Source organism: Felis catus, chromosome A2, assembly GCF_018350175.1.
Source record: "Felis catus isolate Fca126 chromosome A2, F.catus_Fca126_mat1.0, whole genome shotgun sequence".
NCBI classification, from domain to species: Eukaryota; Metazoa; Chordata; class Mammalia; order Carnivora; family Felidae; genus Felis; species Felis catus.
In genome coordinates this window covers 102225939-102251865 of record NC_058369.1, presented here as the reverse complement: position 1 = coordinate 102251865, position 25927 = coordinate 102225939, and the positions used below count along the sequence as shown (strand labels likewise).

At 36.4% G+C, this 25927-nt stretch overlaps 1 protein-coding gene across 1 annotated transcript in view; it reads right to left on the bottom strand.

The window, feature by feature from the left end:
* The window catches only part of NXPH1 (neurexophilin 1), a 397537-nt gene that overhangs the window by 164722 nt on the left and 206888 nt on the right, over nt 1-25927 (bottom strand). The gene's annotated exons all lie outside the window — the stretch shown is intronic.

Below are 25927 nucleotides of genomic sequence, written 5' to 3'. Positions count from 1 at the left end.
TAGAATTGCATTACTTGAAAAGCAGAGGGGTTGCTGTTGTACTTATGATCATTAATATTTCAATCCAGAGGGGACTGTTTCCTAAACCCTAGGAGAGGTAACAGAGGTTAGCATGGTGAAACGCAGCCAAAATGCCATAACCTGCAGACAGATGTGTTGTGAATAACAATGCATGGAAGAAATAATAAAAATGGATAAAAAGAACAAGCTTCTAGTGTTAAAAACCTCAGCAAATTGAGGTTTTGTTTAAGTACGTGGGAACTAAATGCCAAAGAAAAGCCCCCTGACCTAAACAGCTTGCTGAGAGTGGCTGTACATAATTCAACAACTCCGCCAGGAAAGTTACACACAAAAGGTTGAGAGGAGCTGATCTAATAGATCAACTAATGGCCTGGAAGGAGGTTATAGAACCAGACATCTCATCCCAGACTCCTCTCCCTCTCCCCCTTTCCTTGACATTCCCTCAGGGCCCCATTGCCTTAGAAAAGGAATTTAACTTACATGGTGCGGAAAGGGTAATAAATACTTGCCGACAACCTACCACTGGAGGGTGCAACAGAAATGATACGGGTCCCAATAAGCGGCTGCTTCCAACCTGAGAGCACGTCTGTGACCACACAGTGCACTCTCCCTTGCAGTACTTCACATCAAACACAGTCAAACAGATCAGATCACCTCTTTTCTAGAAGTAGAGTGTTCTTTAGAGAGTCAGTGTTCAGCTTCTCTGGTTTTCAAATGTCAACAGTCTTTGAGGTATCTGCTGCCAAGGAGGAAAGTGGGTCTGTAGTCACAAATCTTTGGTTTCATAAAATGAGAGGGCTGGGTCTGAGAAATCAAACCACACAACTTGTAATCTTTTCATAATGATAAACTTCTACATGTGCCATTGCTTTTTTTTATGACTTGACTCTACTGTATAGGTGTTGTTGTTCAGAAATGAGTTATGTGAACCTTTCAGGCAGATTCCTGTTTGTAGCTGAGGCATCTAAATGAAATGAAAAGGAGCCCTTCTTTGTTTTCTTAATAAATAATGCATGCCTAGATTAAAGATGGCAAATATACGGCTCTCCCATTGCCATTGTTTCCTTTGTGAAAAGGCATAGAGGGAATCATCACTCCGGCAATTTTTTTTTTCCATCAGCCGGGTTGTGATCTCAGAAAAACTAGTGCTTCCCCCAACTACTACAAATGGATCAGAGTGGGCAAGTGAGTTGAGAACTGGCCCAGTATGTCATGACCACTTCACATTGGTGACATCATGTATTCTGTATTCATCGAAATATTTGCATTTCTATGGCAGAAGTCTATATCTCTGTAGAGCTATATTGAAGGAAGAATATAATTAACAGACCTAAGGTGATAGGGGCTCCACTTAGCTCTGCTTGGTCACCAGACCCAGCCCAAGCTCTCTAGCTACATTGTAAAACTCATGCACTGTGAACTTAACTGCTGAAAGGTTTAGGGAACTCAGATAAGAGGCAGACATGAATATTCTCAGCATAATAAAACAATTATAATGTCTTATGAAATTAGGAAGAAAATGGGAACCAAAAGCATTTATATTTTTATTAAATTTTAGGATCCAAATGATAAGTTTGTCTGGTTGTGAATTTTAATAAAAACACCTAAGACAAAAGCATGGCTTGCTAACCTAAAGGAAACTGAATACAGATCTCTTAAGCCACTAAGGAACTGACAGAAGAAAGAAAAGGCATGTTTTTTAATCAAATGAAGTTTTTTTTTTTTTAATGTATGTATTGATGTTCTAAAACTAAGGATGTGATCAATATTCCATGGGGTTTTTTTTCTTGTGGTTCATTATGCCTCCAATACAAAACAAACAGCAAAAAAAAAAAAAAAAAAAAAAAAAAAAAAAAAAACTATAGCAAAACAGAGAAGCAACAAAAAGGATAGCAGGCAGAGCTGAAACAATTAAAAGGAAAGCTAGAAACTGCAAGAAAACTAGGCAGTTCGGACCATCAATTTTAACGATAAAATGATTTGAGTTCTTCTATAGGCTGATGAAACTTAATACAAAAGTAACAAAGAGAAATGAAAAAGTTATTAAGTATCAGTAATAGTTACATAAAAGGGAAGGGTTGTGTTCCTTGGTGATTTGGGCCCAGGACAAGTTTGGAGCCATCTTCAAAGCTTTGAAGAAGTGAACCTACCTGTAAAAAAAAAGGGCCTCAAGAATAAAGAAAGAGACCAAACTGGAAGCACCTTCAGTAAATATTCTGAATAATTACCAAGTTTTATTGGTTCCCCTGCCTGCCAGACACTAAAAAGATAAAGAGATAACATCAAAAGCCTATTTCACCCTTAACCCTTTGTTAACCTACTCTCTCACACCTCAGCTGCTCTAACTATTGAAGTCTGGGAGGATGTCCAGGTAGTTATTTGAGAAAAGCACTCTGGAAGAATTACCTATTATACTTCCATTACAAGCAAGAGCTCCCACAGAGACATGTTCATATTTGTTCTTAAAAAACAGATAAAATTCTGCCTGTGAAAGCTGATAATTTAAAAAAAAAAAAACAAACCCAAAACCATAGTAATTATAAAAGTTTAAAATCAAAGTATTGCTCAAATATAAATTACAGATGAAAATCTCTCCCAGATTTTATTAACAAAACAGCAAATTAGGGAAGACCAGAGAGAAATTTTCATAACAGGTCTCTGTTATTAAACAGGTCTCTGTACCTTTAAATAACAGGTCTCTGTACCTTTCTTTTAATGGCAACACTTGCAGGGTACTGGTCTACACAGAAGAGATTAAATGCATTCAAAGCTGGGGGTAACCTGGGAAGCACTGATCAGAAAGTGAAGAAGCAATTGCCTGGATTGATTTTCTGTATCCCCTTCACTTGGTCCTAACGCTGCAGGATGCTTCTGCACAAGGAGGAAAATATGGAGCCTGCATGCTACTGAATACCGAAACATGAGCTGAGCCGTTTATGTAGCCACATGTAAGCGCTGTGGTATAAGGATGCCTTTGGGGATTTGTCCTGCCTTTAGAGGTTAGCAGCTACTTGAGAAGAAAATGTTTTCACCACACCAATTCTGTGCAACACTCAAAATACCTTTAAAGGAAATAACACCAGATGAAAATCTATTACTGCCAGGTATGTTACACAATGCATATTATTTTGTCCTCCTAACTCTTAAAGGTCATTAGCCCCATTTTGCAACCCAGGCAACCAGGCCCTGAGGGGAGGGGTCAGTAATTCACCTAAGATTACAAGGATTGCAAAGGAGTCGCTGGGATCCTGACAAAGTCTGTCACAGGCCACAAAGCTGGTGTGCCCTCGGTGTCGCGTGGCTGCCTTTTTCTGAAGGTTTTAAAGGAGATGGGGCACCTGGGTGGCTTAGTCGGTTAAGCATCCGACTCAATCTTGGGCTCAGGTCATGATCTCACGGCTCGTGGGTTCAAGCCCTGCGACAGGCTTTGCGTTGACAGTACGGGGCCTGCTTGGGATTCTCTCTCCCTCTCTCTGTCCCTACCCCACTCGTGCTCACCTGCTCTCCCTCTCTCTCTCTCTCTCTCAAAATAAATAAATAAAATTGAAAAAAGGAAAGGAGGAAGTTAACCGATCCTGTAAGAAATTGGAAAGTAAGCCCTTTTTAGGAAAAAGGGGAATAATTACATTGCATTTATTTATTCATTTATTTATTTACATTCAAGAATTTACAAAGCATACCTTTTTAGGAATCTGATAAAAGCAAATACACATACAAACAATACCATGTAATAATCACAGAGGTTTCAAGTGCCCCAGAAGCACAGGGACCCAAACCCAGGTTCTTAACTCCTGAACTAATGGCTACTGGCATTTCTTATATATCTGTGCTACATTACAACTTCTCACTCTATATAGTGACTGAACAGGAAACAGAGAGTGTGAGTTCTAGGGTTAAACTCCTTGTATTAATATCCTGCCTTTGCCATTTGATAGCTGTAACCCTGAGCAGACTCTATTACCTCTTTATATCCCAGTTTCTTCATCTGTAAAATGGGTACAATAACAAGTGTCCAGCTCATACACTATGAGAATCAAATGAGCAATAATGTATAATAAACATTTTAGCCTAGTGCCTGGCAGAGAACAGGAAATAAATGTTAACTATCATCATTAGTTATTTTTTAATATTTTTTAGATGTTTATTCATCTTTTAGAAAGAGAGGGAGAGAGAGAGAGAGAGAGAGAGAGAGAGAGAGAGACCGTGTGAGCAGGTAAAGGGCAGAGAGAAAGGAAGACACAGACTCTAAAGCAGGCTCCAGGTTCCAAGCTGTCAGCACAAAGCCTGATGCAGAACTCAAACTCACGAACCGTGAGATCATGACCTGAGCTGAATTGGATGCACTGACTGACTGAGCCACCCAGAGGACTCTAACTATCATCATTAATTTTGAAAAATGTTTACAATCAAGGAGTTTCCTCCCTTTATGCTATTTGACTTTGTGTAGTTTTGTTAGTAAAGCAACATCTATCTGGTAGGCTATATTTTCCCAAGAGGGTCAAAATACTAGCTCCCATCACATGTAGTCTTCTACAATGTGACCATGCCACTCCCTCATAAAGAGGCAGTATTTGTTTCTGACATCTAGATGTATCCCTTAACTGACCTGTTAGCTTTTACTTCCTGCCTTCTAGACCACTCTCTAACTCAGCCACCATGCTATGAGGAAGTACAAGTAACCTCACCGAAGTACCCATATGGCAAGAAACCATGGCCCCCAGCCAACAATCGCAGCTGAACTCCCAGCTGACAACCAGAGCCAACTCGCAAACCAGATAAGTGAGCAATCTAGGAAACAGACTCCAGAGCCCATCTAACCCCACATGGACCAGAATTAAACAGTCCCTTTGTAACTCTGCCTAAATGGCAGATTATTGTATCAAGTTTCTATGTTTGGGGATAGTTTGTTATGCAGTAGTAGATATCCAGAACATATGTAGCACTTTATATAATCACTCTTTTTTTGCACTTTCTTGCTGCTCACCTTCTCTAAGTATGCCCATCATAGAGATACTTCTTATTTTAGGATTTATAACTGTTACACATGCTTAGTGCTTACTGTTTGCTAATCACTGGACTGTCCTGGATGGAGGGAGAAGGAAATTATACATTGCATAAGTAAACGTGTCCCTGCCCCTAGGCAGTGACACTATAGTTGGGAGAAATAACTACCCATATGCAGAAGTAGCCGAAACACATGGTTACCAAATATTTAATGCCAGTAAAGGGTTTACAAATTCTGGAAGCCTAAATCAGGTCCATTTGTTCCAAATACAGATAAAAGGCTAACCAAGGGATACATGGGCAGGACCCACTTAGTTATGTAATGCCTCCCAAGAGTTAGATTTAAGCCAGATTTTTCAAGGACAGCAAAAACAGGGTAAATATACAAATAGAAGGCAGAGAATATATTCTGTAAGTTAGAAATGGCTATGTGAAGGTTCAAAACTAATAATGAACAAGTCATAGACAAGACTTGTGAAGGAGACTGCTTAAATTCTAGCAGAGGGTCCTTGCCAAGAAGAACAAAGGAATGAGGTTGGGGAGATCGTGACAAGGGGTCAACAAATCTCTACTCCAGGCTTTTACAACCTGGTGTGTTTTGGCCTTGGGGAAGTTTTCTTTTCTTCTTTCAGACAGGAGCCTTCTCTCCAGCCCTCAAAGACAAGCGGGCAGAACCGTGACTTAGGGTGCTTCTGTCAAATAACGCCTGGGCTCTTTACAAACTGGCTTGCTGTGTTTTACTCAGCAGTCTGTGTCATCTCTTTTGTGGAATCAGGATTGCTCAAAATCTAGTCGTGTCTTCTGCCTGGTGTCTTCTGTCAGAGGTGTCGAGGCGGATTCCTTACACATCCATCAAAGCGATACACTTCAAAATGGGAACTAAAAGCGTAGTGACCGTATCAATAAAAGCTGCTCTTAGTTGATTCACAAATGCAGCTGCCAATGGAGTGCTGAGCAGAAAATAACTCCCACTGGACTTCAGTCTATCAGCTGTGTGTCAGTTTTCCCCAACCAGCGAACTACGTTCACTCCTGACCATTCAAACCACGGGTTCTCAACACCAGCTTGTCTAGGTTGTGTGCTATCTTTTCATTCAGTGCCTTTTATTGAGGATCTACCCTTTATCAGAAATGAAGACAAACTATAGGATCCTATCAACACTGCCATCCAAGGGCTGTCCTTCCCTACTGCCAAGTTTGGCAAAAAAATGGCATCTAGCTATGCCCTGAGCCAAAAGGGACTTAAAGCCCATGTAAATCAGGAAATCATGGCAATTTCCCACCAATGTGAGATCCCCCCTGGAATTCTGATGGAATCAAGAAAATTTTTAAACTGCAATTAGACAAGCTGAGGTCTTACTATTTGTCTCTTTTTTTTTAATCCTTAAAATCCTCTTTCACATATTGTTACAAACCCTATTGTTCTAGTGACCAGACTCTACCATTTCAAGCAGAGAGCCTTCCTAGGGAACAAGAGGATTTAAAATTGAAAAAGCTAAAGAATTTAGGAAATAGATCATCCACATTCTGTTTATTTTTTTTAATGTCAAAACAGATATCCTCAGAGCCTCTTTTCTTCCCAAATACTACTTGGCTTTTCCTGAAAAGGAGAAAGGAGGCAAAACTATGAGGAAAACATACATAACATGCACTAATAAAAGAGGAGCACTTTTATTTTAAGTGTATCTAAGTATCACAATTCAGGGTGCTGAGGACTGCTGTTCACTTACCTACCCACATACAGCCAAACATGTGAATAACCCATAAGCACAACACCCTTAGCTTCAAATGCAAAGAGCCCTGATGGGATCATCCTGATGGAAGGGAGCCGACCTCACACCATATGGTCCACATCATTCCTCCACTGAGGAGTGCATCATTGCCAGGTTTGGAGCACATCTGTCTCATTAGCATGAAGGTCTGCCCCTGGCTGCTATTGTATTTTTAGACCACATCAGTATTATCCCAAATGCCAGAAAGCTAAAACCTAAACAATGACAGAAAGCAAACATTGACATATCTTTCTTTTTTCTTTTGTTTTTGTCTTCTTTCTTCATTTTATAAGCTCCCTGAGTCCCACATCCTGTGGAGACAAAGATTTTAGCTCTTAACAAGCTTAGCTCTGACCCTAACAACCTCTGTATCTCTTAAGACTTTGTGGATTAAAATCATACCCTGGCTATTAGTAAGGACCTCCAAAGATTCAAAACTAAATTCCACCTTTAAAGAATTTCTTCTAAGAAATGTGCTTGGAAATAAATATAGTTGAAAAGTTGTCTTAGTGCCATAGGAAATCCCAACACTGATCAGAACACTAGGTGATTATATGAAATTAGTGATATGTCTCAGCTGGGGAGGACCAGTAGACTTCATAGTCCTTATTAAACAGAGCAAATGATTAAGATGATCATGACTCAAGATGATTGATTCCCTTCTTTGAACATGTTAGCTTGATGGTTCATGGTGATTCATTAAACCCACAGAGACAGGCTAGTTGGAAGACTGAAGGACAAAGAAAGTATCAAGTGGATGGATCAACCTGATGTTGGACTGCTATACATATGCTAAATTAGAACCCTGAGGAAGTTTGCTGAGCACCCCTCCATCCCTTTAAAACCAATCTTGGAGGGGCACCTGGGTGGCTCAGTTGGTTGAATGACTGACTTCGGCTCAGGTCATGATCTAACAGTCCATGAGTTCAAGCCCCGCGTCAGGCTCTGTGCTGACAGCTCAGAGCCTGGAGCCTGCTTTAGATTCTGTGTCTCCCTCTCTCTCTCTCTGCCCCTCCCCTGTTCGTGCTCTGTCTCTCTCTCTCCCAAAGAATAAATAAACATTAAAAAAATTAAAAAATCTAAAAAAAAAAAAAACAATCTTGGGTTAGGACTGGAACCTGAGTGTAGTCCCTGTAAGCCAAATAATCATGAAACTGGACCAGGCTTCAAGCCAAGGCTACGCCAAATAATATTTAATCTAAGAAGCACTTATTTAACAATAACCATGTACTAGGCAATTCCTGTTCCAGCATTCAAATATAGAAAATTACTAGATTGTTTCTGTTTTTCTAATACACATAAGCAAAAAAATGCCCACCATCTCCCTTAGGAAAAAAAAAAAAAAAAAAAAAATATATATATATATATATATATATATATATATATATATACATACATACACACACATATATGACATTACATGAAAAGCTACAAAATTTGTAATCCTTTGGGATGTCATCTTTTTAAACACCATAAAGGAGATAACTTGTCTGCTGGAATCCATTTTCCATTCACCGTATTAAGGTGGAGAAATAGATTTATTCATCCAGTTCTACCCTTTTCTTTTTCAGCCAAACAGAGCCTGCACAATTTCCAAAGGCAGCCTCACTAAAACTATCTTCTAGTCATGTTTGATAGAAAGAAATTGTTTAAGGGGGCTTTGGTACACATGTTTTCCCCCCTCTTCCATTTTGCAATTACATTTAATTTTTGTTAAAATGGCTGCCAGAGCTCTTAAACAGACTAGTAGGTGATTACTTTTCAACATACTTCACACTTAACCATGATACACACATCTTTAGAAGAAAAAAGCATATATATATGTATATACATATATATGTACATATATACATATATATGTACATATATACATATATATATACATATATATATATACATATATATATGTCTTCTTTCTTCATTTTATAAGCTCCCTGAGTCCCACATCCTGTGGAGACAAAGATTTTAGCTCTTAACAAGCTTAGCTCTGACCCTAACAACCTATATATATATATATATATATATATATATATATATGTATATATACACATATACATATATGCATATACATATATATGTACACATATATATACATATATATATTGTATATACATGTATATATGTATATATACATATATATATTTTTTTTTTCCCCTCCAATCTGATTTGCTTAAAATGTATTGCATATGACCTGAAGTGTAATCTCCTGGGCAAAGAGTAAACACAAGCAGTCTTCAATTAAGGGTAGTTAAATGGTGACATTAAAGGAATTGTGGAAATAAATGCAATGCAGTAATCACACAAAAATAAGAAACAAAACAAATTGATTTTTTTTCTATGCACTTACATCCAGTAGAAAAACTTGACAGTACACAGTATATTTTTAAATTGTGGACCTGATTGCCCATTGTAGGGAGAAAACAGTTTAAGAAATCATAACTCTACACTGCACAAGGTTAGTGCTATTTAAAATGCAAAAGCAGGGAGATGGTACCCATTTTACCTGGTATTTTCACCACTTACGCACCCAAGAGCAGACATGTTTATCTTTCACCTTGACATCTGATTGCTGTGCTAATGCCATTTAAAACTAGATGGAAGAAAATTATATTCTCCTAAGGAGATGACTGACTCTTTAAAGAAAAGAAAAAATAAAGATAGCCATTTTGATTCAAACAAAGTGCTACATAGAAACCGGTAGGCATAAATCGCATCAGGCCTCTATAATTTTTGCTGGGATAATTGCACAGGAACAGTATTTGTGTAATTGTCAGCAGGAATACTCCTGGACCAAGGACCAAGGCCTCCTGCAGATTTCTACAGATCATTACTCTCCTTACAGTTTGTGCTTTTTTTTGTTTTTTATTTTATTTTTCTGTTTGTTTTTGTTTGTTTGTTTGTTTGTTTGTTTGTTTCAAAGATCACTGGAGTTAAGCCAAATGGAATTATTATTCTCACACTTGGAAAGATTCACATGAATTTCTGAAAATTAGAAATAAATTTTGCAGCTAGCCAAACTTACATCCTTTGTTTAAGAAAAAGAGACACCAGAGGGTTGAGGGGGAAAATGTTCAAACAAAATGCACATCTTAAAAGCTGTGGACCTATTTGGACAAATGAAAAGCTAATTTGGTAAATAGGATCAAAGAAGCCATCAGACTGTTTAACCCATAGGGTTTGGATATCGGGAAAAGACATTTGACAATGTTTGTGCAACTGTTTTCTTGCTCATTTCTTTTTCTTCCAAGTTGTTGTAACACATTATAGGAATGCAGAAGCAATGAATTATACACTTATAGTCGTAAACAGGGCTCAGAAATATATCTGTATATACAGAATGCTTTTCCCTTTTTTCCAAATTATATACAATAATTGCCTTATTTATAACTTAGCAACTTTTATAAGATATTATAAGCATGTTATTTGATCCGACTATATCCTTCCATATTTCTTCTACAAACAGTCTTAATAAATATTAATAAAGGAAAAAATTTTTAACTCCTACGAAATTGTTTGATTGGCATTTTAGTATGTTTTGCTTTCAACAAGTTTGTTCAGATTAGCCAACATTTTGATCATAACATACAATAGCAAACATTTAACAGTTTAGATCCTAGACAAAGAATGAAGTAGACAATTCATTTGCAGAGGAAACACAGATGACAATCATTTAAGAAAGGGCAATTGGCTAGGATATGATGCACTGTCAGCACAGAGCCTGATGCAGGACTTGATCTTATGAACCATGATATCATAACCTGAGCCGAAAGCAAGAGTCATATGCATAACTGACTGAGACACCAGTATGCCCCTTAACTAAGACATTTTCAATGATAATGTCGCAGTATTTAAATGTAGAAAATTATGAGAATGAGGATTTGGTGAAACAGACCTCCTTTTATACAACTGATAGGACAAAAAATCGGTAAGAAATTTCTGTAAAACAATTTTTAAATATACATTAAAGATTTTATTTTAAGCTTCATTTTAAACTTTAGTCTGAAAATTTATATCTATCTTAAGGATGACTATACTAAAAATAATAAAAAGTTCAGACAAAGATTCATGTATAAAAATACTTATTATTCAAACATCTAAAAATAATAATCATCCAATAATAGAAGCATATCAAATAAGTTATGATATAGTGTGCAACGTGTTATCCACTCATTCACTGGTGTTTTCAAATCCGAAGTTTAAAAGTATGTAATGATCTGGAGAAACATTCACATAAAGTGAAATATACATTCAAGGTGCATGTAATTAATCCCTAAGTTGTTATAACTATAAATATGCACAGGAAAATATGTTAACTTAGTTTCTGAATAGTAGAATATAAGTGATTTTTATTATCCAATCTGTGTTGGTATTTTACTTTGTTTTGCATATAATCTATCTATTCGAGAGCCATTGTTTCTGACATGTCAATACCATACTTTCAAAATCAAGGAACTACAGAAGCATTATTCTTGCCAGTAAGTCTAAGCAGGAGTTAGTAGGATCACCCATATGTCTTTGCCACTGAAAAAAAAAAAGACTTTAAGTATGCAAAATACGGCTTACTTCTATAAAATGAATGCTGGGAACTCAAGAGTTGAAAAGTAAGATTCTTTTGGAACGCCATTTTAAAATCATTAGTTTTGTTTTAAGTTGAGGTTGCCAGTGAAGTTATTACCATAAGCCAGATCCCTGCAATGTTCTTTTCGCCCCCAAGCATTTCATGTTCTGTCACTTCCCTCTGGAATCACTAATTGTCTCCTAGTTGTTTCTATCCCCTACAGCCATTGATGGCTGTCACTGGAAAGACATATTCTCTAGTGGCTTTAGCCAAAAAAACAGAGTTAGTCAGCAGCTTATACCTATTCCTGCTCTCACTAACATCTCTAGATGACCTCAGGCAAGTTTTATAACCACTTATTAGCTGGTCCTCCTCCTTCAAAATTGGGTTGCATTTGATATCATAATCCTACTGGGAAACAAAATAAATATAAATACACCAGATACAAACTTGCATTCTGGGTTCCAGTTCTCACTGTTCAATGCTTAGTGTGTCTTTCCACCTTGAGGAAACCAATATAATTTAGGAGAAATTTGAGAAATAATAGTAGTTTAGTGGTTACAACCTCAAACCCAAATTGGACTTCGTACATGTGAATCCAGCTCTGTCACTCACTATCGATATGATCTTGAGTAAACTGCATAGTCTCTCTGTCTTCTATTTCCTTCTCTGTAAAACAGACTCCATGAGTTAACACATATACAGTGCTTAAAACTGTTTCTGCTATAGAGCAAATATTAGCAATTATTATTACAAAGCATGTATCTTCTTTTTTTCCCAAGGTTATAAATATGTTTACAAAATTCTTGGTTAAAAAAAGTATAGATTACACTGTAATCTGTTCATAAACAGATTGTTTATAAACACTTCCATCTTTGATGAAAGCAAAAAAATAAATAAAATAAAAAATAGAAAACACTTAATCTCTTGGGTTAGTCTTAGAGGTAACTTACTCAAAACAGGATAACACACAACCTAATCTGTTGGGTTAGTCTTTGATATCCATATATTTCCTCAGAAAAGAGCCTGGATAAATAAGGATTCCCATGTAGCTTTGCATGTGTTTATATCTGTCTGCGATGTGAAACTACAGTCCAATAAGAACAGATTTAAAGTAATTACATTTCATTTGAGCTCATGTCAGCCATAAGTTAGCTCAGTACTATTTAATGGAGAAATTCATTGCTTTTTGCACTTAATGAGGCCACATTTGATAAGGGACTCGGGTGGTATCTGGAATTGTAACCGTAATGAAATCCAAAGTTTGTGCTCTTGGTTCACTAGGAAACAAGATTTCCATCCAAAGAGAAAAAGACCAACTTGTTGGATTTTTTTCATTTATTTTTTTAAGATGCTAGAAAATGAGGGGGTTTTTATCTTTCAATTATTAAACAGAGAAGTTTCACAACAACTCTGACTTAAAAATAAGTTTTACAAGTGCAATGTATAGTGAACCAAGGTTACTCCTATCATAAAATTTTATGAATCTTAACTATAATTTAACTACTCCTTTTACTGATGAAAAAACTGAGGCCCACAAATATAATGTGCTTGCCAATGTCAACAGGAAGTTAGTGTCAAAGACAAGATCAAGTGCAATGACAGAAATTGTATTTATTGAGCAGTTACAAATCATGTATTATTAGTTCATTCAATCCTCAAAACAATCCCATGTAACAGATGATGAAAAAATGTAAAGGCATAATAGGATTAAGTGACTGGCCAAAGGGCACATAGTAAGCAGCAGACTGTAACTGAGATCCCAGGAACTCTGATTCCAGAAACCAAACTCTCAACCCCTGTAACAATACTGACTCCAGTGAACTGGAGAAAGTCCTTCTCATGGCAAAGGCAGCATCAAAGCATTATTACACAGTCTAACTGGAAAACCATCAGAAAATATTAATAGTCCCTTCTCTCTCCATCCCCCAGCATTTATACAACTGCTTAATAGCCTTCTTAGGAACTTGTAAGTTAACTAGATCAGAGAATTTTGATATCTGGAAAAAAAATCTGATAGTCATTGCATTCTTCTAGATTCTTTACAACAAAGAACATACCTTATTGAGGTGGAATTTTTCTTGGAGAAAAACTATGACTGCACAGCTTGCTCCCCAAAACCAGGGCAATGCTAAACATGTTACCCAAGCAACAATGGACTATACTAGAAAAACTGATCATTGAAGCACAGCAAAGTCCATGAACAGGAAACTTGCTTTTTAAATGAATGTCACCTTATTCAGTTATGTGACCTCAAAAATGTTGCTAAATTCTTTGTCTGAACTACTGGGAGAATAAGATTTATACCTTTTTATTCACTCATCCATTTATTATACATCTATTTTGTATAGCAGCAGGATGTCTATCACTAAGCTAGATATAGGTAGATGTGAGTTTACTGAGAAGCTAATGTCGCTTGAGCTTTAGGAACCTCATTTGCCTGGGTCCCTCCTAGGGAAGCGCTGGAGGAAGAGGACAATAATGCACTTTCATAATCATCTATTTTGCAAAATTGTGCAAAAGAAGATATATTAACTACAATCAAATAAGGTCACCGTCTCTTTCCCCTCAGATCTCCCCTCTCACTTCCTTTCCTTGTGTGCCATGGCTTTGGAGTGACTGTAGGGATGTTGGCACCCACCTAAGGAAAAACTGAGTTGTGAATAGTTACATTTAGTTGGACATTAATGGGATATATTTATGTAGTACACAGTCATTTCCATGTAGACTAACCATATCTCAATTTAGGAGCAGTCTAGGAATACTCCCACTTCTCAATGTGCCCATTCACTTACAGTGACCCCACAGAAGTCCAGAGCCAAGGTCATTTCACAGTATAAAAATTCCCTGCAACTTCTGCACCAGAAATACATGATAAAAGAGACACAAGGTTTGAAATGTATAGAGCCAAATATCATTATTATTCTTGTTCTTATTCAACTAGAAATATCCTCTAGAGAATCTAATAATTTTAAGTTCCCATTAGGAGGCATTAGTTGACAGTTCACCAAAACATAAATAAACTAATGGTAGGAGGTGGAAAAAAGATGAGGGGTCACTGGAAAATAAATGATTAGAAAAGTAGGCAAGCCAAAGACAAAATGATTGCTCTGAGTTCTGGATGCTGTTAAGTTAGTGATATGAGAACTTTTAGTGAGTGTCAGAATCACCTGGAATTTTTGTTAGGAAATACATCTTTTCAAGCTCGTCTCCAGACCTATGAAAACAGAATATCTGGTTGTGAGGCCAGGGAAAATGCAAATTGCATTTAAATTAAAACATTCTGTTGATTGTAAGGTAGATAGTTCATAGATCACACTTTGATCTATGGTGACAAATTTCTAAAATAGCTAATCCAATTAATTCAGCTGGAATATTCACAGCTATATGACCAGAAGCCTGACAACCACCAATGAAGAATATCCCCATCTGGTTTCAATAATGATCTGACAGAACCTACTTTTCTCCATGTTTGCAATTTTCTTTCCCAGACTCAATTGCCCTTTGGGGTGAATAGGAAAAACATACATTAATGTACTCAATTTTGTAAAGGAAGAAGAAACAACTACAGGAATATTTGAGTATTCTTTCAAAGGTTAATGTGTGGATCTTTTTGGCACTTACACATCTAAACTATTACAACAAAGTGCACAGCCATAATAAATATAAAAAAGAAATTTCTGCTTTACACACTGATCCAAGAGCAAGCTTACATGGCGTGCATAATCACTGATATTTTAATTAGCTTGCATCAAAAGATCTCTGACCTTTTGTTCCAATCTTTAGGGTGAGATCAAAAGTGCAACAGCTGTTCTCCCTACACACAGTGAGCATTTAGCCTACACACAAAAAGGTGACTTTTTTTTGTTCATCAACATAATTAAGCCCAGATATTGACTGTCTGTGTCAGACTTTGGCCAAGAGCTAACTTGTATGAAAGCTTGACGTAATCGTATTAAGGGCTGACAGTACTTAGTTGCCATGAACTGAATAAGAAAAATGATACCAATAATGTAGGTATATACTCTCTACTGCATGCTAATAAGCTAATTGGAGTCTAAGCAGTTGATATTTATAATTTCAATATTTTAATTACAAAAATCATCAATATTATAATTGCTGAGTATTACTTCCTTTAAATATTAAACAACTAATTGACCTAATTGAGCAGAATACTGCTAAGAGTATTTTTTTTTACCCACAGAAGAAGGCAATCATCTGGAGGTTAGTATTTTGTTTTAATTAGAACTATTGTGTATGAAGTGTCCATATGCATATGTCCTCTAAGTAAAATCCTGTGTCCAACCATCTAAAAGAGGACGGTTTTTTTTCCTGATGAGGTATACATTATTACTTGGAACATTTCTCTAATGCTATTTTTCTTCTTTCTGCTGAGAAATATTTTATTCTGAGCAATATAAATAATTGGAACTTGTGGAGATGTGCAGTACAAACATGTATAAGATCATCTAACCCAACACTATCATGCACTGATAAATAAAAATGCACCCTGGGGTGCCTGGGTGGCTCAGTCGGTTAAGCATTCAACTTCAGCTCAGGTCATGATGTCACAATCCGTGGGTTCAAGCCCTGCACTGGGCTCTGGGATGACAGCTCAGAGCCTGGAGTGCTTCAGATTCTGTGTCTCCTTCTCTCTCTCTGCCTCTCACCTACTCATGCTCTTATGTGTGTATCTCTTTCTCTCTCTCTCTCTCTCTCTCTCTCTCTCTCAAAAAGAAATAAACGTTATTTTTTAATGCATCCCAATGTACCAAACAGAGCCAGGACTGGAACTCAACCTACCACTCCCCGCATGCTGCTTCTGTTTTGCAAGCTACTCTTTGGGATAAAGTTTTTCTTTTTTTTTTTTTTTTTAATTTTTTTTTCAACGTTTATTTATTTTTGGAACAGAGAGAGACATAGCATGAACGGGGGAGGGGCAGAGAGAGAGGGAGACACAGAATCAAAACAGGCTCCAGGCTCTGAGCCATCAGCCCAGAGCCTGACGCGGGGCTCGAACTCACGGACCCCGAGATCGTGACCTGGCTGAAGTCGGACGCTTAACTGACTGTGCCACCCAGGCGCCCCAAGGGATAAAGTTTTTCTTACATAATATTTCTCTTCCTTTCTTTTGGACCCTGATTTACACCAAAGAGATGTTTCTCTAGCAGCTGTTTGATAATATGTTGTTCATCCGTTAAACTTCAGCTCATGTTTCGTATCCTGGGAGAACAGAAAGATGCTGTTTTCTTTAGCAAAACAGCAAAGATGAGCAGATACCTTTCAAGAAATTATTCTGTTAAAGTCAAGCTTGACTCAAGCAGTCAAACAAGCTTCCCTAAGCTTCTACATTCAAAAAAAAAAGTGGGGGAGGGACAAGACGCATTGTATGTAACAAGGTATTATATGTACGTACATTTTCCAAAGGGTGTATCTACATAATTTTTCCTGACTTCTGAAAAATCCACAAAACAAACACTTCATGTCTAGATTATATATACATTGGTTACAGATGATGAAAAATCACTCTTTAAACCGTAACATAATGTTCCAGTTAAAGAAATAACAGGCGCTATAGCACTGAGAAATAAAATAAAAAGGAGCATAATAAAAATTCATATAAATAAAAAAGCTATAAGAATCCATCTAAATCACACTATAATATGCCTTATACATTCTACTTACAATACTGCGCTGCACTCCTACCTTCACCATCCTTTTGTTTAGAACATATGTATTTGGTGTCTTCAGACAGTGATTGCTTCAAATGCAAAGCACCTTCCCATGCACAAATATGTTTCTTGAAGAGGTCTCAAAAGACCCTTTGAGTCTTTCCAAGAATTTAAGAATCCAAGAATTCAAGAATTTATGTCCTTGTCTATATAAAGCAGAGGTTCTCAACTGGGAGTGATTTTGTTTCCCAGGGGACATTTGGCAATGTCTAGAGACATTTCTTATTGGCACAAGTAAAGTGTACTATTAGCAACCAGTGCTTAGAGGCCAGGGATCCTGCTAAAATCTCTACAATTCACAGAACAAGGAATTATCTGACCCCAAATTATCCAGAACAAATAAGCTAACGCAACAGCTACTATGCGTTCTCTGGAATGACATGAAATTTTTTCACTAAATTTATTGAAAAATGTGTGTTTCAGTCTTAATCACTTGTGCCACTACCTCGAGTCACTGGGCAAATTTCTTAGTAAGAGACAAAATGTGCAGCAGCAAAAACACTAGGCTTAGGAGCCTGGAGAGTTGACTTCTGTAGCTATAGCTCTCTCACTAAGTAACTGTGTGAACTTGGGTAATTGTTGGGTAAGTCTGTTGACCTCTCATGCTCTGAACTATTTCATCGAAAAATGAGAGAACCAAGCTAAGTTAGTTCTAGAAAGACTTTCTAGCTCTAAAATTCTATCATTCACAAGAGAAATCAAATCACAAGTTTAGAAAAAAAATTAAGATAAATGGCTGTGCAATCAGCGGAGAAAATAACTAAAGAGTACATACAGTAGTCCTTCTTTATCAGTGACACATATGTTCCAAGGCACCTCAGTGGATGGCTGAAACCACAGATAGTACCAAACCTTATATATACTGTGTTGTTTTCAGGTAAAGTTTCATTTATAAATTAGGCACAGTAAGAGATAATAATAAAATAGGAAAATTATAACAATATGCTGTAATAAAAGTTATGTGAATGTGGTCTCTCTCAAAATATACTATACTCACCCTTCTTTTTCTTGTGATGCTGTGAGATGATGAAATGCCTTATGGAAGTGAAGTGAATGACACAGGCATTATGACATAGCTTTAGGCTACCACTGACCTTCTGATGATAGGTGAGAAGGAAGATCTGAATGGTGATTGGCCTCAGGTAACTGAAACCATGGAAAGTGAAACTAGGAATAAGGGAACCTAATGTACATTAAGTGTATAACTGCATTGCTTCAATCAGTTGGTGAGCATTTATTGGGCATCCATTATATGCTTAGCACTCTACTTGATAATATGAAAATATAAAAGAATTGGACACTGTGCATCTCTAAGTGAAACAGATTGAGTTATTGAAATTCAATAAAGAGTTGTGTTTGTTTTTTGGTTTTTGGTTTTTTTTCAAAGTGTAACGTGCAGACTATCACATCAAGACATCCTAGGATCTTTAGTAAAATACAAATTCCTGATCTCTTAGTCTTAATGGTTTGGGATCTCTGACAATTTGGCCAAACACATTTTTTGCAATCACTCTCAAGTGATTATTATGCCTACTATAGTTTAAAACCCACTGATTTAAAAATTAGTAAAAGAGTTTGTGTTATACTTCTTTAGTCTTGATTACTCATAAAATTCTAAAGGAACATTCCTGGCAGGTCAGAATAGTTGAAGGAAAGTCCATAGTGGGTAAGCTGGGAGCTTAAATAGATGAGTTTTGAAAAACAAGATGGGAGGAGCCAGGAAAGGTATTCATGTGGAGTTTCAACATGAGCAAAGGCACAGATGTGGGAGTAAATGAGATGTAATTACAAGTCAAGAAAAAGTCCCAGAATACCTGTATTGGTGTTGAGCAGAAATAAAAAGTGAATTAGCTGTATATATGTATGGTAGAACCAATTTGAAAATGTCTATCCCCCTGCCAAAGGATGAGAATCATGAAAAAAAAAAATATTTCAAAGATATTTAAATCCTATTTAAATGCTGTCTGCCTGAAATGTGTTTCACCAAATTTTAGACATAAAATTTTAGACATATGCCATTCAAGAAAAAAATAAAATTACCCGATGCATTCGAACATCTAGATCTCAAAGTCTACTAATTCATTTCATTTCTCAAGAGCACATGGTTATTTGATGATCTTATATCCCTCTAGTACACATTATTTTTCTAGCATAAACTCATATGCAAAATGTTGTTCCTGTATTGGCCATTTTTATACACTCTAACATGATTTTTCCTCTTGACGAATAGGAACTGAGAGGTTTTTTTCCCCCAAGCCCAAAGATATTTTCACTTGACTTGTTGTGTAATATAAACAATTTCATTTGTTAATTTGTTATATGGAATACTTCATTGATTTCTAATTTATTTCCATTGTGGTCAGAGAATATACTTTGTGTGACTTGAATACCTTTAAATTTATTGAGGCCCAGAGTATGATGCACAATGTTCTCAAACTTGTTTCACACATTTTGTCCATCTTTGCTCGTTTCGAGTAGAAGTATAAATTCAGCCCCTATTACTTCATTTTTACTGGATGCAGAAGTCCCAGTTCAAGTAGATTACTTTAAATATATTATGATACCTAGAAATTACTTGACTTAATGTCATTAATATTATTTTTGAGCCTTACACAGAAATATCAGTTCTTATTGTAACTATGAAAATAATAGGTTAAATTTATAATGTTGTTCTAAGTTCTTAATACAATCAACCTAGGGAATATTTTCAAATACCACTATTCTCAGATGCTTAAAAGAATCACCATCAACATCCCCATGGCACGGGAGATGTATTTTGAATATTAAGTTAATTTCATGTGATTCCACGATGATCTTGTAATACCATTCACCTCCTTCACCAAATCTGCTAGTAAATATAAAATTAATGTGTGATAGGATTTTATATTTTCCAGAGTATATAAAACAAAAATGATTCTATCAAAAACCATCTTTTTGGCTAAGTAAACCATTATATAAAATAAAATATAAAGGTTTAATGGCTTGCATAAATTCATAAGAAGAAATGCCATGTAATTTAAGTCACGAATGAAAACATATATAATTCATACATTCAGTCTCTTGTCCTAAGAGTTACCAAAGATGATAAGAAGACTCAGTGCCTTCCCTTCATAAGCTAAAAGTATAGAAAAAGAATGAGAAGTGTTATCATGGTATAATAACAGTGTTGTATGGGACAGATGGCAGCTACATTTGTGGTGCGCATAGCTTAATATACAGAGGTGAATCACTATGTTGTACACCTGGAACTAGTATAACATTGTGTGTCAGCTACACTCAAAAAATCTTTTTTAAAAAAAGTGTTACCATGAATTATCATGAGATCCACTTGTAAAAAAATATTTGCAACCTCCGTTTTTGGTTGAAGACATGGATTTGGTGATATTAATACAAGCTTACTGGTAATACAATCAAAACAAGCTTTATTTCCAACCGTAATGATTCCTTAAGTTTGTATCTAAATGTCAGAAGAATGCTATTGCCAATACTACATATTATAGAGATCCTTATTCGTAATGTGTGGGAACTATATTTCTGAAACCACCGTCAGAGTCTTTATAAACTTTATATAAATTTTACAGATAATTCCTATTTATTTCATTTAGGAAAGATACAAACAGTACAGACAGATGTAGGTAATCTCTTTTTTCCTATTTTTTTTAATCAAAATAGTCATCACTTTAAAAGTGAAACAGTAAGTACATAAGTGCATACAAGACAAAACAGTGGTCTCCCCATCATGCCCCACTCCCCAGTCCTGTTCTTTAGCTATAACCACTTTCTACTTTTAGCTGTTTCTCCTTGTAATTACCTTAATGTTTCCAAATGTAAATACTTATTTTTTATTTATTGAGTTTAGATATTATTTTTTGACTTCTTGTCATTTTAGATGAGAATTTAGTTTCTCACCACCATCCCTCAACTCCTTCCCTTCCACCCACCATCTTGCCAGTAGAATGAAGTTACTATTTGGGGGTACACAGGTAATCAGTGATTAAATAATTTTAACTGGGTCATATCGTTCAACCAGACAAATAATGAACAATGATGACATTTTCTTTACTATCCATGTGTTTTCTTGAAGCTCTGTGTGTCATTTACTTAGATTTACGGAATTATCGCTAATATTTTCTTTTGTTACCACAGATCTATCAAAAACCAATAATATTTTTCATATTCAAACACATAGAATAATCTAAGAGTTTTCATTTCTTTCCTGCAGACCCTCCAATGGCCCTTCATCCTCCGTTCAATTCATAACAGGCCTGATGCACTGTTGTCATCTTCTAACATCCAAACTAAACTGCTCTGACAATATTTCCCAAGACGATCTTTGAATTGGTATCTTGGTCTACCATGGCTGACAGTATCGAGACCTTCCTTCAAGAATGCATGTAATTTGGGGATGCCTGGTTAGCTCAGTTGGTTAAGTGTCCAACTTTGGCTCAGGTCACAATCTCATGGTTCGCGAGTTTGAGTCCCACATCAGGCTCTCTGCTGTCAGCATGGAGTCCACTTTGGATCTTCTATTCCCCTCTCTCTCTGCCCCTCCCCTGCTTGTGCAGTCTTTCTCTCTCTCTCTCTCTCTCTCTCTCTCTCTCTCTCTCTCTCTCTCTGTCTCTCTCTCTCAAAAATAAATAAACATTTTTTAAAAATAAAAAAAAGAATGCATGACATTTAGTAATTCATCACTTACATATAATACCCACTGCTCATTCCAACAAGTGCTCTCCTTAATGCCCATCACCCATTCTACTCCTAAAACCAATCCTACACTATATGTTAACTACCTTGGATTTAAGTTTTTAAAAATAAATTTTAAAAACAAACATTAAAAAAAGAAAAAGAAAGAGAAACATCATCCATATATTAAGTATGGCACAGGAAATGATAAGGTTCTTTAGCAGATATTTCTGATAATTAGCTTAGTATTCGATGATATACCTGAAAAAAATCATCTTAATAAATATGAAGTCAACAACAACAACAACAACAACAAAAGAATACATGTAATAGCTTCCATGTAGGCAATGTGGAGAACTTCTGTCACTCAGCAAGTCTGGGGAGGGTGGTGAGGGCAGATATTTAGGATAGGTACTGTTTGTTGACCTTATCCATGCTATGAACACCCCCAAGTACTTGACATACATTACATCATTCATCCTCACTACATCTCTTTGAGCATGGTGCCCATTATTATTACCCCTATTTTACAGATGAGGAGATTGACACTCATAAACATTCAGTAACGTATCCAATGTCACACAGATAGAGTACCAGAACCTAGTTTCAGACCCATGTTTTATCTTGCCCCTAACATATGCTCATAACCATGTTAGTGCACTATCACTACAGTGTTTGAAGCATAGTCAGCTCTGATTTCTGGGGGAAAAGATAGGAAGGGCCTAGCAGAGAAATGGAAGGCTTGCCCCTCTTAAGGAAACATTTTAGCCCCAGCTTGCCACTTGCTAGTCAGATATCCTTGGGAAAGTCACATGACATTTAACAGTAATCATCATGAGAACCAGCATTTATTGAACATTTATACCTAACAAGGCACTTTTGAATGTTTTATGTAATTTTATTTCCACAAGAATCTTGATGTAGGTGTTCTTCCTTTATCATTATTGTTCTTATGGTTACCATTATGATCATTTTTGTCTATCTTATAAGTGAGAAAGCCTATCTTGGGGTTCCACTTCCTTCACCTTTCACATAAGTGAGTTGAATTGATTATCTCTAAATTGTCTCTTTTTTTTAATGTTTATTCGTTTATTTTTGAGAGAGAGAGGGAGACAAAGAATCTCAAGCAGGCTCTAGCTGACAGCACAGAGCCCGATGAGGGGCTTGAGCTCACAAACCGTGAGATCATGACCTGAGCCAAAATCAAGAGGAGGTGCTTAACCGACTGAGCCACCCAGGTGCCCTTAAATTATCTCTTTCTAAAAATACATTCCTTTGAAACAGTTATAAAGTAAAACCTACAAGTACATATTTGATTTGCATATCTCAGAAAAAAAATACCACAGAATTTTCAAACTGGAAGAAACTTCAGAGATCACCTCTAATTGCCTCATTTTTCAGGTGAAGAAACTGAGGCTCAGAAAAATATTAATTAGACCTTCCACAGTCACACAGCTAGTGGAGACTCCTAACCAAATGTGATGATTTTCAGTTTAGTGCTTTTTCTTAAACTGAAAAAAAGCAGGGAACTGGCACACAGAGTGAATGGGAAAAAAGAAAAAGAGGCAAGACCGGGAGATAAAGAAAGAATAAGCAATTTGGAAGTCTCTATCACCATCTATTCATTCACTCAGCTATTCAAGAGGCCCCGGAAATACAAGGAGTACAAAAGTGAGCACAAAAGCACTCTATCCTATCTTTGGAAGGAGTTCACAAACTGCCCCCCCTCAAAAAAGAGCAACAGGTTAAGAAATTATTTTAAAACACAATTAATGTAATAATTTGCAAATTTTGTACAAAAAGGACAGTTGGATATACCAATCGTTTGGCATTTGGCATCTAGAATTTAAAATGTCCGTAATGGAACTTTCAGTTTCACTCACTCACCATATACGCTTTGTCATTTCATTGAATGGCACCTCCATTGAGCCAGTTACTTATAGCAAAAATCGGCAGGCAAATTTAGTTTCCTCACACAACATATCCAACCCATAAAATAAATCCTCTGGATCTTATTTCATGTTACATCTCAAATATGTCCACTTCTCTCCTCCATTTCCACAATTCTAGGACAAGCCACCCTATTTTCGTCTTGACTATTCATATAGCTTCCTAAATAGTCTGTCTTCTTCCACTCCAGCCCCTTATGTTTTCTACCCAGCAAACAAAATGACTTTACAAACAGGTGAACCAGGTTATGTAACTCCCTTTCTCAAGCCTACCAACAGTCATAATAGCTTCCTTTCTGTTATTTATAGCTGAGCTTATTATGTACTTTTTCAAATTAATCCAAGAAGGTAAAACTAGCAACCCTCATCAGCTGCAACCTACTAGCAAAAGGAACCATTGGTGATTTCAGTTACCAGAATATGTTACAGGATATGGTTCTCTAAAAGAGCAAAGGCAGAAAAGTTCATTGCTTACTAGATCTTCCCAATGCAAGAATATAAAGATCTAAAACCATTTTCTTAATCACCCATAAAGTCACTTACAGGCACCCATCTTTGTTCCCCTCGGTATGTGATTAGTATTGAACTTTAAATACTCTATATCATTGTATGGGTTTATACATGCAAGTCCAATCCCCCAAATGGAAGATAAATTCTCATGTTCTTATCCAAATCTCCACATTTACAGAGATAAAAGGAAGAAAATGTTAAGGTGAACCAAGAAGCTTCATTTTAGCACTCTGGTAACTCAATCAAGTAGGACAGACTGACACTAAACACAAATGTGATTACCATTATGGAAGTGGAGGTATGGAGCATTTAGGAAGAATTGAAAAGATAATGCCTGTCTGAGGAAGTGATCAACTGAGTTGAGACCTGAAGAATAAATAGAAGGTACCAGAATCACCTGGGTGGGATGTGGGAGCAAAGGAGAAGCTTCTAGTAGAGTTGGACAAAAGATGAATATAACATGATTCTACCATCACGTATTGCCTTAATCTTTTCATATCCACTACTTTTGATAAACTCAAACTGTTTACATAACCACAAATTGACTAAAATGTATTTTTAAAATTTTACCGTGTCAAAAAAAAAGGCCTGACCACCCTATCTGAAAGAGCACCCCAGTCACCATCTCTTTCTTACCTTTGCTTATTTTTTAAAGTTTTTATTTAAATTTCAGTTAACATACAGTGGAATACTAGTTTCAGGTATACAATATAGTGATTCAGCGCTTCCATTCGTTACCCAGGGGTCATCGTAAGTATACTCCTTAATCCCCATCACCTATTTGACCCATCCTACCACCAACCTCCCCTCTGATAACCATCGGTTTGTTCTTTATAATTAAGAGTCTGTTTCTTGGTTTGTCTCTTCCTTTTTTTTCTTTGCTCGTTTGTTTTGTTTCTTAAGTTCCACATATGAGTGAAATCATATGTTATCTGTCTTTCTCTGACCATCTTATTTCTCTTGGCATAATACTCTCTGGCTCAATCCATGTCATTCCAAATGGCAATATTTGATTCTTTTTTATGGCTGAGTAATAGTCTATTATATATACATAGATGTGGTGTGTGTGATCTGTCCAAATTTTAACTTCAGCTGGGCATAAGTGATGTCAAAGAATAGTAGTCAATTACCCAAACTTTCTGAAACACTGCACTTCACATTCACTGATCTGGACAAGTCTACATAATAAATGTTATACAGACAAAGCAAACTAGGTGCTGGACTTTTTTGGTGGTGTTTTTTCTTACTGTTTGTTTGTTTTTAATTTTCATATAGATATTTTTATACCTGTATTTTATATAACAGATCTTCAAAACTGACAAAAATTAGTGCATAAGCCCCAGCTTGGTAGGTATAATAGCCTGTGTTATAGTTTTGACCCTACCAGTAACCTCAAGCCAATGGTTTAACCATGCCTTAGTTTCTTCATCAATCTGGAGTGAAAATGTCTACCTGATATAGAGCTGTAATAGGAACAGATTTAAAAACATGCCAAATATCTGAGAGTATTATAATATATAAATGTGAGATACCATTATTGTAAGGTATCACTTCTTTGGCTACACAAATAACAAATTTTTCCTCTCCACATTCTCAAGAGTTAACAACAACATTTCTCCCCATTTTAGAAGCTCTGCTTTTATGTGAAACACCATGAAATACCTTAGTTCTGCAGCCTCCTTTCCCATTAGCTGGCAAG